The 13,341-nt window shown below is 39.4% G+C and overlaps 1 non-coding gene across 1 annotated transcript; it reads left to right on the top strand.

Annotated features, from left to right (window-relative positions):
* Positions 1-7,112: 7,112 nt before the first annotated feature.
* LOC127123977 (small nucleolar RNA R71) lies at positions 7,113-7,219 on the top strand. The gene has a single exon (XR_007803629.1). It is a non-coding gene; the product is annotated as a small nucleolar RNA R71 (small nucleolar RNA).
* Positions 7,220-13,341: the final 6,122 nt, after the last annotated feature.

Below are 13,341 nucleotides of genomic sequence, written 5' to 3'. Positions count from 1 at the left end.
CCAAAATGGATGATTGATATTAGGGATACGTTGAGCTTTCCCATGACCTTTGTTTGGTGTGCTTTGCTTGATCCTTGAGTGTGATTGTTGCATTCGTACATTCATGCATTCATCTGCATTTCATGTCATCAGAAAAAGAGAAAATTTTCAAGGAACTTAAAAGGGTTTATTTGCAAAATTTTCAGACATGGAAAGACCAAAAAGGCATACGAAGAAGTACAGCTTCAGACAACCAGATGTAAAAGAGTTAAGGAATCTGACATCTTATGTATTAGATCCCTTGGGTTTCAAGGCTCGCTATGGGAAGCTTCTGCCTCTGCTGACTACTCAGGTTGATGAGGGTCTGATGAGCACTCTTGCCCAGTTCTATGATCCGCTGTATCGCTGCTTCTTATTTCCGGACTTCCAGCTATTGCCTACCTTGGAAGAGTACTCTCACATTATTGGGATCCCGATTCTGGATCAGGTGCCGTTCAGTGGCCTAGAGAGTATTCCATCTGCTAGAGAGATTGCTAGTCTGTTGCATATAGATGAAGACCTGATCAAAGCTAATCTGATTACCAAAGGTGGAATTCAGGGTTCTGGATAGCATTTGTCTTGTGATTCTCCTAGTTTCTTTGACTTGCATAATTTTATAAAAGTAAAGACGAAAATAAAAAGTAAAACTGAAACAAAAAACAAAAACAGAAATTAAATATAAATAAATAAATAACTGAAAAATTAAAATGCAAATAAAATAAATATAAAACATATATAGATAAAAATAGAAATACTAATGTATAATAGTAGTTTATATAATATTCAAATGCGATAATATAAAATGAGTAATGCAAATACGAGAAATATATAAAAGAGAAATAAAATGAAATGAAATGGTGAGATCAGGTAGTAGGGGTGTCGTCTGCCTGAGTGGATCCACAGAGCACGGCTATCTCCTGCCTGAGCTCTGCGATCTCCTAGTATAGACAATCAGCTTCAGTAGCATGGGTGAGACCAGACACTCCCATCTGTAAAGTTAGGTCATCCACCTCCTGTCTAAGCGCTGCGATCTCTCTACGACACTCAGCAATCTGGGTGCGTATGTCGGGTGTCTGCAATGAATAATTATTAGAGAAAACAGTGATTCTAGGAAATGGTGGTGTAGGCGTGTATTCAACAACGGGTGGCGATCTCGGTGCCTCGACGGTCTCTCCCTGGCCCTCTAGAGCATAGCTCCAATTCTCTGGATCATGCACACTGGTCATCATAGGGTCTGGCAGTGTGAAATAATGGATAGCCTCACTGTCGACTAGAAATCGGAACTGACATGGGTGGAAAGAGGCTCTCCTCATCAATCCTCTGGTCAAACAGAAATCGATGTCCATGGTAGTGTATCCACAGTAGGTCCGAAGATGCAACAACTTGCGAGACAGACCTAAAGCGACAACAACTTGTGTGATGATTCCACCAACATGGATGACTCCTTCGGTGGATCTGGAGATACCGCTGAGATTGTCTAATAAAAAGTTCCCACATTCTACTCGGCGAGACTGGGATGCACAAAATAATAGGAAGATCTCCTCTTCACTCAGTAGTGCCTCTGCATCCGGTCTTCCCAGGAAGGAATGTGCTAATATCATTTGAAAGTATCTGAAGGCGGGGTTATGTATGACATGAGACAACTGCATAGATGGATCTTGGCTTCCGCCACCTGATATATCACTCCAAAACTTCTCCACTTCCTTACCTAGGAAATATCCCATAGGTGTCTCCGGGATAGCATCAGGAGTAGTCTGGAAACCCAATAAGTCGCCGAACTCTTTCTGGCTGAAGGAGTACTCAACCCCGAAAAGTCTGAAAGCAGCATACCCATCTGGTCCAGAGTATGGGTCATAGTCGAATGAACTCAGGAACTTCAAAGTCAAGTTCCTATATGTGTTACTCAAATCATCAGCAAACTCCTCCCAGTGAAGCTGGTGGCTAAGGAATCAGATACTAGGCTCGATACCCAGTGCCTCCATACAGTGCTGGTCTGGATAACGTGTGGGTGCCATAGGGCGCTGATACAAAGCGATGTAACGCTCCCTCTGAGCATTATCTCTATAGGCCACATGCATGTCATCAAAATCCTGCATCTTGGTAAAAGTTAAGAAAGTGATCCTGAAAATACAAACAATTCAAATCTTAGTCTTAATGCAAAACATGATAAAATAAAATAAAAATAAAAATAAAAATAAATAAATGCGAAAAAGTGAAATGAACGAAAAACCATGGGTTGCCTCCCACGCAGTGCTTGTTTAACGTCAATAGCTTGACGATTAGAATTTATACACCTGTAGTAGTAGGAATTGGTGGATCAATCAGGGTGTGGCTTGAGTAGTATGCTGGAATGTCTCCTCCTTCGTAGAGCTTCAGTATTTGTCCATTTACAATGAATGAACTACAGGTATTGTTCTTGATTTCTACGGCTCCGGATCTCAGAATCTTGGATACTTCGAAAGGACCAGTCCATCTTGAACGTAGCTTTCCAGGGAAGAGTCGTAACCTAGTGTTGAAAAGGAGAACAAAATCGCCTATATTGAAGTTTTTCTTTACTATTCTTTTGTCGTGATAGGCTTTTGTCCTCTCTTTATATATTTTTGCATTCTCGTAGGCAGATTGCCTAAGCTCTTCTAATTTATGAATGTCTAGGGTACGCTTTTCTCCAGCGGCTAGGCAGTCTAAATTCAAATTTTTAATGGCCCAATAGGCCTTATGCTCTAATTCGAACGGTAAGTGACAAGATTTTCCATAGACTAGTTGGTAAGGAGTAGTTCCTATAGGGGTTTTGAAAGCGGTTCTATAGGCCCATCATGCTTCTTGAAGCTTCTGAGACCAGTCTCTCCTAGAAATAGAAACAGTTTTCTCTAGGATTTGTTTTATCTCCCTATTAGATACTTCTACTTGGCCACTAGTTTGTGGGTGGTACGGTGTTGCTACTCTATGCCTAACTCCGTATTTTCTTAAAAGTTTGTCAAATATTCTCGATATAAAGTGTGATCCTCCATCGCTTATGACTAAACGTGGTGTTCCAAATCTAGGGAATATATAGTTTTTAAATAGTTTGAATACTACCCTAGTGTCGTTTGTGGGTGCAGCTATAGCTTCAATCCACTTAGGCACATAGTCTACAGCTACTAAGATATACCTGTTTCCTAAGGATGGTGGAAAAGGTCCCATGAAATCTATACCCCATAGGTCAAAGAGTTCTACTTCCTGAATGTTTCTTAAGGGCATTTCATCTCGTCTTGAAATGTTTCCAGTGCGTTGGCATCTATCACATTTGACAATGCAAGCATAGTCATCACGCCACATGGTAGGCCAGAATAGGCCAGCTTGAAGAATCTTGGCGTATGTCTTAGAGGTGCTCGCATGTCCACCATAGGGTGCAGAATGACAATGCTCGATAATACTATTTACCTCTTCTTCTGGAACGCAACGGCGAAAAATGCCATCTTTACCCCTTTTGAAAAGGAGTGGTGCGTCCCAATAGAAGTTTCTCACATCGTGGAAGAATTTCTTCTTGTGGTGGTAGTCAAGATCAGGGGGTACTATATCAGCAGCTAGGTAATTAACGAAATCCGCATACCAGGGTACGTTACTTATTGCTAAGGAATTTTGGGGGTGCTCATAAGGATCTAGGTTATTGTCTTCAATGGTTTCTACTCTAGCGATCAGTCTATCATAGGTGAAATCATCATTTATGGGTACTAGTTCAGGTTTTAGATGTTCTAGCCTAGAAAGGTGATCGACTACTACATTTTCAGTGCCTTTTTTTTATCTCTTATGTCTAAATCAAACTCTTGTAGTAATAGAATCCATCGGAGTAACCTGGGCTTGGCATCTTTTTTACTTAATAGGTAACGAATGGAAGCATGATCGGTGTAAACAATAATTTTTGCTCCTACTAGATAAGATCTAAATTTGTCTATAGCAAAAACTACAGCGAGTAATTCTTTTTCAGTTGTTGCATAATTAAGTTGGGCAGCATCTAGGGTTCTACTGGCATAATAAATGGCATGTAATTTTTTATCTTTCCTTTGTCCTAGAACGGCTCCAACTGCATAATCACTAGCATCGCACATTATCTCGAAAGGTTCTGACCAATCAGGCGGTTTCATAATGGGTGCAGATACTAATGCTTGCTTTAAAAGATTAAATGCGTCATTACATTTTTCGTCGAAAATGAATTCAACATCTTTCATTAAAAGTCCGGTTAAAGGTTTGGTTATTTTGGAGAAGTCCTTAATAAAACACCGGTAGAATCCAGCATGTCCAAGAAAGCTTCGAACTTCTCTGATGGTTTTTGGTGGTTTTAGGTTTTCTATAACTTCTATTTTAGCTTTATCTACCTTTATACCTTTTTCGGAAACTATATGTCCTAAAACTATTCCTTCGGTTACCATGAAATGACATTTTTCCCAGTTTAGCACGAGGTTAACTTCCACGTATCTCTCCAAGATTTTCTCAAGGTTAGCAAGACAATTGTGGAAATCAAATCCGCAAACCGAGAAATCATCCATAAACACTTCCATGATACCATCTAGGTACTTTACGAAGATTGACATCATGCAGCGTTGGAAAGTAGCTGGGGCATTACAGAGGCCGAATGGCATTCGTCTGTAGGCAAAAGTTCCATAAGGGCATGTAAAGGTAGTTTTTCTTGATCTTCGGGGTGAATAGGTATTTGGAAGAATCCAGAGTATCCATCTAGATAGCAGAAGTAAGAGTGTCTGGCTAGACGCTCCAACATCTGGTCTATAAATGGTAAAGGGAAATGGTCCTTCCTAGTTGCTTTATTTAATTTTCTATAATCTATACACATCCGCCATCCTCCTTCTAAATGTTTTGCGACATGTTCGCCTTTATCGTTTTGCACGACTGTGATGCCTCCCTTTTTAGGTACTACATGCACAGGGCTCACCCACTTACTATCTGAGATCTGGTAGATTATACCTGCCTCAACTAACTTAAGAACTTCCTTTTTAACAACATCACTCATCATAGGGTTTATTCTTCTCTGATACTCCCTAGAGGGTTTTGAATCTTCTTCTAGCGAAATCCGATGCATGCATACGGATGGGCTTATACCTTTCAGGTAAGAGATATTATATCCTAAGGCTGAGGGATATCTTCGTAAAACGTCTAAAAGTTGGTTTGTTTCCTCTTGGCTCAAGGTAGCACTAACTATCACTGGACGGTTCATCTTTTCATCGAGGAACTCATATCTCAGGTTCTTAGGCATTTCCTTAAGTTCTTAGGTTGGTTTCTTAGGGCATGGCATAGGATCTTGGGTAAGGGATAAACATTTGTAAAGGTTATCATCGATGTAGGGTTTCTTAAAGTCATCATCTTCCCTTATGAGAGTTGATGGTAACTTAATTGTTTTTATAATTTCTTTTTGTTCTAATTCTCTAACACATTCATCAATGATATCTAAGGCATAACACGAGTCTCCCATCACAGGTGCCATAAGAAATTTCGAAAGTATAAATTCTATTTTCTCGTCACCTATCTCAAATGTCAACTTTCCTTTCTTGACATCTATTATGGCTCCTGCAGTCGATAAGAATGGTCTACCTAGAAGGATTGGTATATCATTGTCTTCTTTGATGTCCATGACAACAAAATCAGTAGGGATAAATAACTGACCTATCCTAACAAGAACATCTTCTAAAATGCCTATCGGATACTTAACAGATCTATCGGCTAACTGAAGTGACATCTTAGTGGATTGTAATTCTCCTAAGTTTAATCTCTCACAAACTGCTAAAGGCATTAAACTCACACTAGCTCCTAAGTCTAGAAAAGCTTTTTCGATGACATGATTACCCAAAAGGCAAGGAATGGAGAAATTTCCAGGATCTTTATCTTTCTTTGCTAATTTGTCCTCAGAAATAGCATTACATTCCAAAAGCTTCGGATCGTCAAGTCTACGTTTGTTGGTAAGGATGTCTTTCAGAAACTTTGCATAAGAAGGTATTTGGGTGATGGCCTCTGTGAAAGGGATTTCTACATGAAGTTTTTCTATAACTTTAATAAATTTTTGATACTGTTTATTGATCTGGGTTTGTTTGAGTCTTTGCGGATATGGTATAGGTGGTTTATATGGCGGGGGCGGTACGTAAGTTTTATCTTTAGGTTCTTCTCCTTTATCTCGACCTTCCTGGTTTTCAGATTCCTCTAGTTCCTTTACTTCGTCCGGGGGTTTGGTACATTCCTTAGAAGTTTCGGGTTCACTCAATCTAGAGTTTGGTGGCTCATCATAAGCGTTCCCACTTCGTAGGGTAATGGCATTGGCTTGTCCTCTTGGATTTTGTTGAGGTTGTCCAGGGAATTGTCCTCCAGGAGTAGTCTGAGGGGCTTGGTTTAAAGCTACCTGAGAGATCTGGGTTTCAAGCATCTTGGTATGAGTAACTATTTGGTCAACCTTGGTTCCTAACTGAGTAATCAATTCGTTAACATGAATGTTTTGGTTCATGAACTCCTTGTTTTATTGGGTTTGAGCGGTGATAAAATTTTCCATAATTTTCTCAAGGCTCGGCTTTGGTGGTACATGTTGCATAGGTTGATTTGATATAGGGGCTTGATAACTAGGTCTCGGAGGTGTATTATTTTGAATAGGGTTATTATTTTTATAGGAGAAGTTTGGGTGATTCCTCCATCCAGGGTTATAGGTATTCGAATATGGGTTCCCTTGGGTGTAGTTCACTTGCTCAGAGTGGGTTTCGTTTAATAGACTGCATTCTGCAGATTGGTGTCCTTTGGTTCCACATATCTCACAATACGACGAAACTGCGGCTACAGTATTCGGGTTTATGCACATATGCTCAACTTTGAGGGCTAATGCGTCCATTTTAGCTTGCATCATGTCTATAGAGCTTAGTTCATGCACTCCTCCTTGGGCTTCCTTCTTTTCAACTGTCGCTCGTTCGACTCCCCATGATTGACGGTTTTGAGCCATGTCTTCGATGAGGGCACTAGCTTCAGGATAAGGCTTGTTCATCATAGCACCGCCTGCGGCAGCGTCGATGGTCATCTTTGTGTTGTAATGAAGTCCATTATAGAAGGTTTGAATGATTAACCAATTTTCTAAGCCATGATGTGGGCATGCTCGTAACAACTCTTTATATCTCTCCCAAGCTTCGAACAACGATTCTCCTTGGTTTTGGGTAAATCTAGTTATATGGTTTCAAAGAACGGCGGTCTTACTCGGGGGAAAATATCTAGCAAGAAAAACTCTCCTAAGGTTATCCTAAGTCGTAATGGAATTGGGTGGAAGGGAATCTAACCATGATAGGGCTTTATCTCTGAGGGAAAAAGGGAATAATCTTAAACGTATTACCTCAGGAGAAGCTCCATTGGTTTTAAAAGTGTCTGCTAATTGAAGAAATATTTTTAAATGCTGGTTAGGGTTCTCGGTAGCGAGACCTGCGAATTGTCTATGTTGCACTAGTTGCAACAGGGATGGTTTAAGTTCAAAATTATTAGCTGGTATGGTTGGGTTTACTATACTAGAACTAGGTTCTTCATTAGATGGTTGAGCGAAATCTTTAAGAGGTCTTTGGTTTTGATCTTCGGCCATAGCTCTCTTAATTCTATGAAAGAATAAACGTGCGCGAGCGTAACATTCAGGTTCCGCCAGAGGGTATACTAAGCTTAAACTTCCGGTGCTGCGAGTCCTTCGCATTGACCGGCGGGAAATAACCTAAGTCTAAACGATATAACAACAGGAAAATGAAATTTGACGAAATTGGTCCCCGGCAACGGCGCCAAAAACTTGATGCGTGGTTTTCGCAAGTGTACGAACGCGTCAGAGTAATATAAAAGATTGTCGAATCCACAGAGACCAAGTGTCAATCTATCGCTATCTATTGTTATGGTGTTTATCAAAGGCAATCAAAATAAGTATTTTTGTAGTGTGCAATGAAAAGTAAAGTGTTGAATAAAGATTAATTAATAAAGACAGGGTCGAATGTAATTCACGTAATTAATTGATAATCCAAGTACTTGCTAGTAGAGCTACTTATGGGCAGTGTTTCCTACTTTGAAAAGAACTAATATAACAGGAACTGTCACTTTCGCGTATTCAGAACCGAGTTGTACTCCCTAATCAAACCCTCTTATTGTCACTTATAAAAAGGCGCGCATTGCGTTAGAGTAGTAAACCTATTTTTAAGAAATATAGTATCTTGACTAAGTTGAAAAGTATTATAACCTGGATTTCTTAACCAAAAGAGGTTCTCACGAACCAGACTCTAAACTTATAAACGCGTCCGAAAATAGTTTTAAAATCTCTTTTCTTCTTAATGTTAAAATCTCCTAATGAACTAAACAAAGCGCTTTCGCTGTTTTTGAAATAGTTAAAAACAATTAAGTTTAAAAAGACGTTGGACGACTTTCGATCTTACCCAACGGAATTGAAGTGCGGGAAAACTTAATTTGAAAGTTAAAATAGCCCTTAAGTGTTTCTACGAACAATTGTACGGATTATCGGTTCAATTATGATCCTTACATTCTAACCTTATAAATTTAGCTAGACATGGTAAAGTAAAAGTTCATTAAAATAAATAAAAGTAATGCGAGTGCGGAAAATAAATAAAAGTAGTGCGAGTGCGGAAAGTAAATAATTTAAAGCGAGTGCGAGGAAATAAATAATTTAAAGCGAGTGCGAGAAATAAATAAAGTAAAAGCGAGTGCGGGAAATAAATAAAGTAAAAGCGAGTGCGGGAAATAAATAAAGTAAATGCGAGTGTGGGAAGTAAATAAAGTAAAAGCGAGTGCGGGAAATACATAAAGTAAAAGCGAGTGCGGGAAATAAATAAAGTAAAAGCGAGTGCGGGAAATAAATAAAGTAAAAGCGAGTGCGGGAAATAAATAAAGTAAAGGCGAGTAATAAAAACCTGCTCCAATCGGAGGGCTGAGTAAATTGCAATGCGGAAAAGAAAATGGCGGCAGGATTAACTTCCTTCCAAAGTGCTCCAAACTCGATTACAAACTCTATCACAGACTTGATTACACGATTGTGGTAACACTCCAATGCGAAGCGATTACCACTATAAAATACTGAATATATTCCTAAGTGAAACAAAGTTGCTTCCGAGTTTGCCTCTGCTCTAAGTTTGGATGATTGTAAAAGTGAATTCGCGTTCCTATTTATAGGCAAGTAAAAAGATGGAAATGACTTGAATGCCCTTCAACTTGAAAATAGGAGGGAACCGTTTTTCCTCTTGTGACGCCCGCCACAAGGACATGGCGCCCGCCACAAGCACAATATGGGGCGCCTTAGTGGAAGTAGTGGGAAAACATGGGAGTTGATGGAAGTTGAATTTGACACGTCATGGCTTGGTCTATGGCGCCCGCCATTGGGCATAATTGCAAAATGCTGAATTTTAGGGTTTTTGGCTCTTTTTCGCTCCTTTTCTCGATCGGGGCTCCGATTAAAGTGAAAACCTGAAAATAAAGGAAAACATACCAATAACACAACAAAATGATAATAAAACAGCTAGAATGCATGTGAAATCGGAGTCGAAAATACGTAAATTTTAGTGTGATCAATGCTGCCATTTGCTTTGCATGGTTATCGTACATCCGTCCGTACTTCAACATGGGCAACCCCTTTCTCTCTTGTGTATGGAATGGAGGTTGTGCTCCCCGTGGAGGTTGAGATCCCATCAATGAGAGTCTTGATGGAATCCAAGTTGACTGAGACTGAATGGGTTCAGAGTCGTTATGACCAGTTGAATTTGATTGAAGAAAAGAGATTAACTGCCATGTGTCATGGTCAGTTGTATCAGCAAAGGATGAAGAAAGCCTTTGATAAGAAGGTCAAGCCTCGTGTGTTCCGAGAAGGTGACCTCATGCTCAAGAAAGTCTTGTCTTTTGCGCCCGATTCTAGGGGCAAGTGGACTCCAAATTATGAAGGCCCATATGTTGTTAAGAGAGCCTTTTCAGGCGGTGCTTTGTTGCTTACAACTATGGATGGGGAGGATTTCACTCGTCCTATGAATTCAGATGCAGTCAAGAAATACTTCGCCTAAAAATAAAAATAGGTTAGCTCGCTAAGTTGAAAACCCGAAAGGGAGGCTTAGGCAAAAATGAGCGTCTCGGTGGATTGAAAGCCCGAAAGGGCGATCCAGGAAAAAGTTAGAGACATAAAAAAAAAGTGAATATATATCCCGCTAGATTGAGTACCTCACCCTGGGGCAATCTAGGAAAAAATTAGGGATTTGGCAAGTAACTGCATCCTGACAAGACTTTGCTCTACAACTGTCATCGGTTAGGGATTCTCGCTCAATCATCGTCAATCGAAGCGTTAAATACAATGACTTCAGAGTTGGCGGAGAAACGGTCATTATGTTCAATGTATCCCTTTTTCCATGAATATTACCAATTTCATATTTGTAAAGATCCATGGAGTCTCGCCATTTGCGGACTACCATTCTATTAGATAAATTTGAGCCTTTATCCAGTTCTTTGCACTCTTATTTGTTTCTGTTTAACAAACGTTTGCATGTTTTAATTGATAAATATCATTGTTTTAAACAAATAAAGTTTTATAAACTGTTTTAAACAAAATGAACATTCACAATGACTGAAAGGATAGTCGAAACGTCTTCAGTGCTCTCCCAAGGATAGTACGATTTCCAAAAAGGTAAGACATTTGTTCATATTCTGGCATGTTTATATCCTCTTCATCAACTTTCAGTTGTTTCCTCAGCAAGAAGTTGTCTAGAGCAATTGGTGAAGGGCTTGTTTCCCTTTTTCATCCCCAGCATGTCACGGGTTGACGAAGGATTCATTTCCGATCCCCTCAACCAAGGCAGTTTCCTTTGAGGGTTATTTACAATTTATCCCTTGCAGGGTTGCCTGACCCGAGTTTGATGATTTGTATCCCCTTCGTGTTTGAAGATTTCTTCTAAGTATTGAGAGATGTTGAGGAAGATGTGTTGTTTCCTTCCCCAGCGGAGCAAATTGTTTTTTCTCCCCTTAGCAGAGTTGTCTCTCCAGCAGTTAGAAGAAATTGTTTCGATTAATGGATATTTGTTTGGCGTTAGTTCCCTAATAGAGTTTCTTCTACGACAGATCTTATTGATATTCAGATGCCTATTCCCGAGAATTGGTGAGAAGTCCCCAGAGGTTGGCATTTGTGACTTTGCCTGTCCCCAGCGCTGATCGATATCTTCCGGTATTTGATCATCCCTACCAGAACTAAGTTCTCCTGTAGACCTTGCCCTTTTTGCTGAGATGTTGCACCGGATGTCCGTTCGTGGCTCTTAAGCCTGCTTATGTTAGATATGTCATTCTGTCAGTGTAGCGGGGTATTCGTTATCATTAGAGATATTGACTAAATCCAAGGTAAATCATACAAGTCGAGTCTCCACCGCACTTCTATTTATCCAAAGGAATGGTTAGAAAGCGAACAAAAACCTAAAAGTTTTATCGAATCAAAAACTAGTAAAAATGTCAGAGATCTGGGTACGGGGGTTGGTTATGCAATGGGAAGGTGTTAGGCACCCAAAGCATCCTAGGTACTCCTAGGGAGCCCTTTTCACATTTGTTGTAAGGTTGTTGTTTTTTTTTTGTGAAAATTTATTTGTGCAAACATGATTGAAGGGATGAGAAAAGAATATACAAATTTATTTACATTTTGTGTTTGAATGGATGAACCCATTGCCTACGTACCATCTTAAAAAAAGATTAGGATCAAAACCTCGTAGTTCGGGGTAAAAAAATTCAAAAAAAAGTTGGTGAATTGATTGGTCCAAAAACCTTAAGGTCTTTTGTTATCAAAGGGAGAAAACTCAACCTAAAACCACAAATCCCACCATGTGAGGATAGCTTCAACATGCTAGTGAGGGGTTAACCCTATAATAAGCATGGAAGACTCATTGTCCATCACTAAGGATAAAGGTGAGTATTATATCTACCTCAAGGATAACTCAAACCTAATAGCTAATGGTTATAAAAAAAAGGTTTGATTAAGAAGGTGGCCATTGAAACCACAAAAAGTATTTGAATGGGTTATATTTACCAATTAAAAGTATTTACAAAAATATGGTTAAAGTGGATTAAAAGGTTCAATTCAAAATAAGTGTTATGAAAAATAAGTTTGAAAATCAAAAGCATAAGGCTTAGGTTTCTAATGTTGAAAACAAAAGTTATTGTTTGCACAAAAAGTTTTGGCTTGGGTTAGAATGGGGAAAAAAAAAGAAGGGTTAAATTCCTAAACATACAAGAGATAAGGGAAAATAAAATAAAACCACATTAGGAGTTCCCCTCTTGAGATCATATTGATGATCCAAGTAGCTCCCATCCTTTGGAATAAGCAGTCACAAACAAATATCTCAAGCCATTAAGCACAGGTAATCGGAATAAACCTCCAGGGGGTATCCCATAAATAAAGTGGAACACCAGGCCATCTCTGCAAGAGTCATGTGAGCCCTCACAAAAAAACTCAACAAACAGGTTAGAGAAACAAGATAGGGTAATTAAGAGTTGCCCCCAAATCAAAATGCAACCACATGAATCATGCCATTAAAATTCACAAAAAAGCTCACAAAAAGCAACCAAGGGCAGGAAGCCTAAACCTCTTGTCAAACACATACATTAAAAGGGTATCAAAAAATTTCAGGTTGAAAGTATAAAGTAGTGGAAATAGGGCATACCTGATTGGGGAGGATCGATTGAAATTGAGTTGCACCCGTGAGGTTTGCAGAGCAATCTGAGGGTTTATATGAGAGGGAATTGGTTCTTTGTCAATGAGTTCCCTTCAGCCTCTGGAGGTTGCTCTGAACTCTGTTAGCTCTTCTCTCACTTTCTTTTTCCTGCCAGGGTAATAGGAACGACATGTCTTTGTTTCACTGAAACTCTGAATTTATAACCTGGTTTTTGTGGACCTGTGGGCTCAAATGAGAGAGGCCCAAGTCTATTTTTTTTTTGTTATATTTTCTTTATTTATTTATTTTATTTTATTTTTAATTTTTTTTAATTTTTTTTAGTAAACAAAAGTAAGAGAAACAATGATGTATAATTCAAGCATGCTTGGTGATCTCAAACCAATCACAAGGAGTCCCACCTGTCGCACCTCGAAAAAAAAATGGGGATACGACTACAAAGCGAAGCGTGATCGCACGCTCGCAATGATGGACTGAACAGAGTCGCCACCGAACTTTATTTATTCCTAAAAAGGAAAGGGGAAATATCGATAAAACCCAAGACAAAAGAAAGGATAAGATATGGTCATCGCAACCAATATCAGGGTTCGGGAGTCGTTTACGCAAGGGGAAGGTATTAGCACCCCTCACGTCCGTTGTACTCAAC

The sequence above is a fragment of the Lathyrus oleraceus genome, chromosome 2 (assembly GCF_024323335.1).
Source record: "Lathyrus oleraceus cultivar Zhongwan6 chromosome 2, CAAS_Psat_ZW6_1.0, whole genome shotgun sequence".
NCBI classification, from domain to species: domain Eukaryota; kingdom Viridiplantae; phylum Streptophyta; class Magnoliopsida; order Fabales; family Fabaceae; genus Lathyrus; species Lathyrus oleraceus.
The sequence above is the reverse complement of the archived record's forward strand: the minus strand, read 5'-3'. Positions and strand labels throughout refer to the sequence as shown.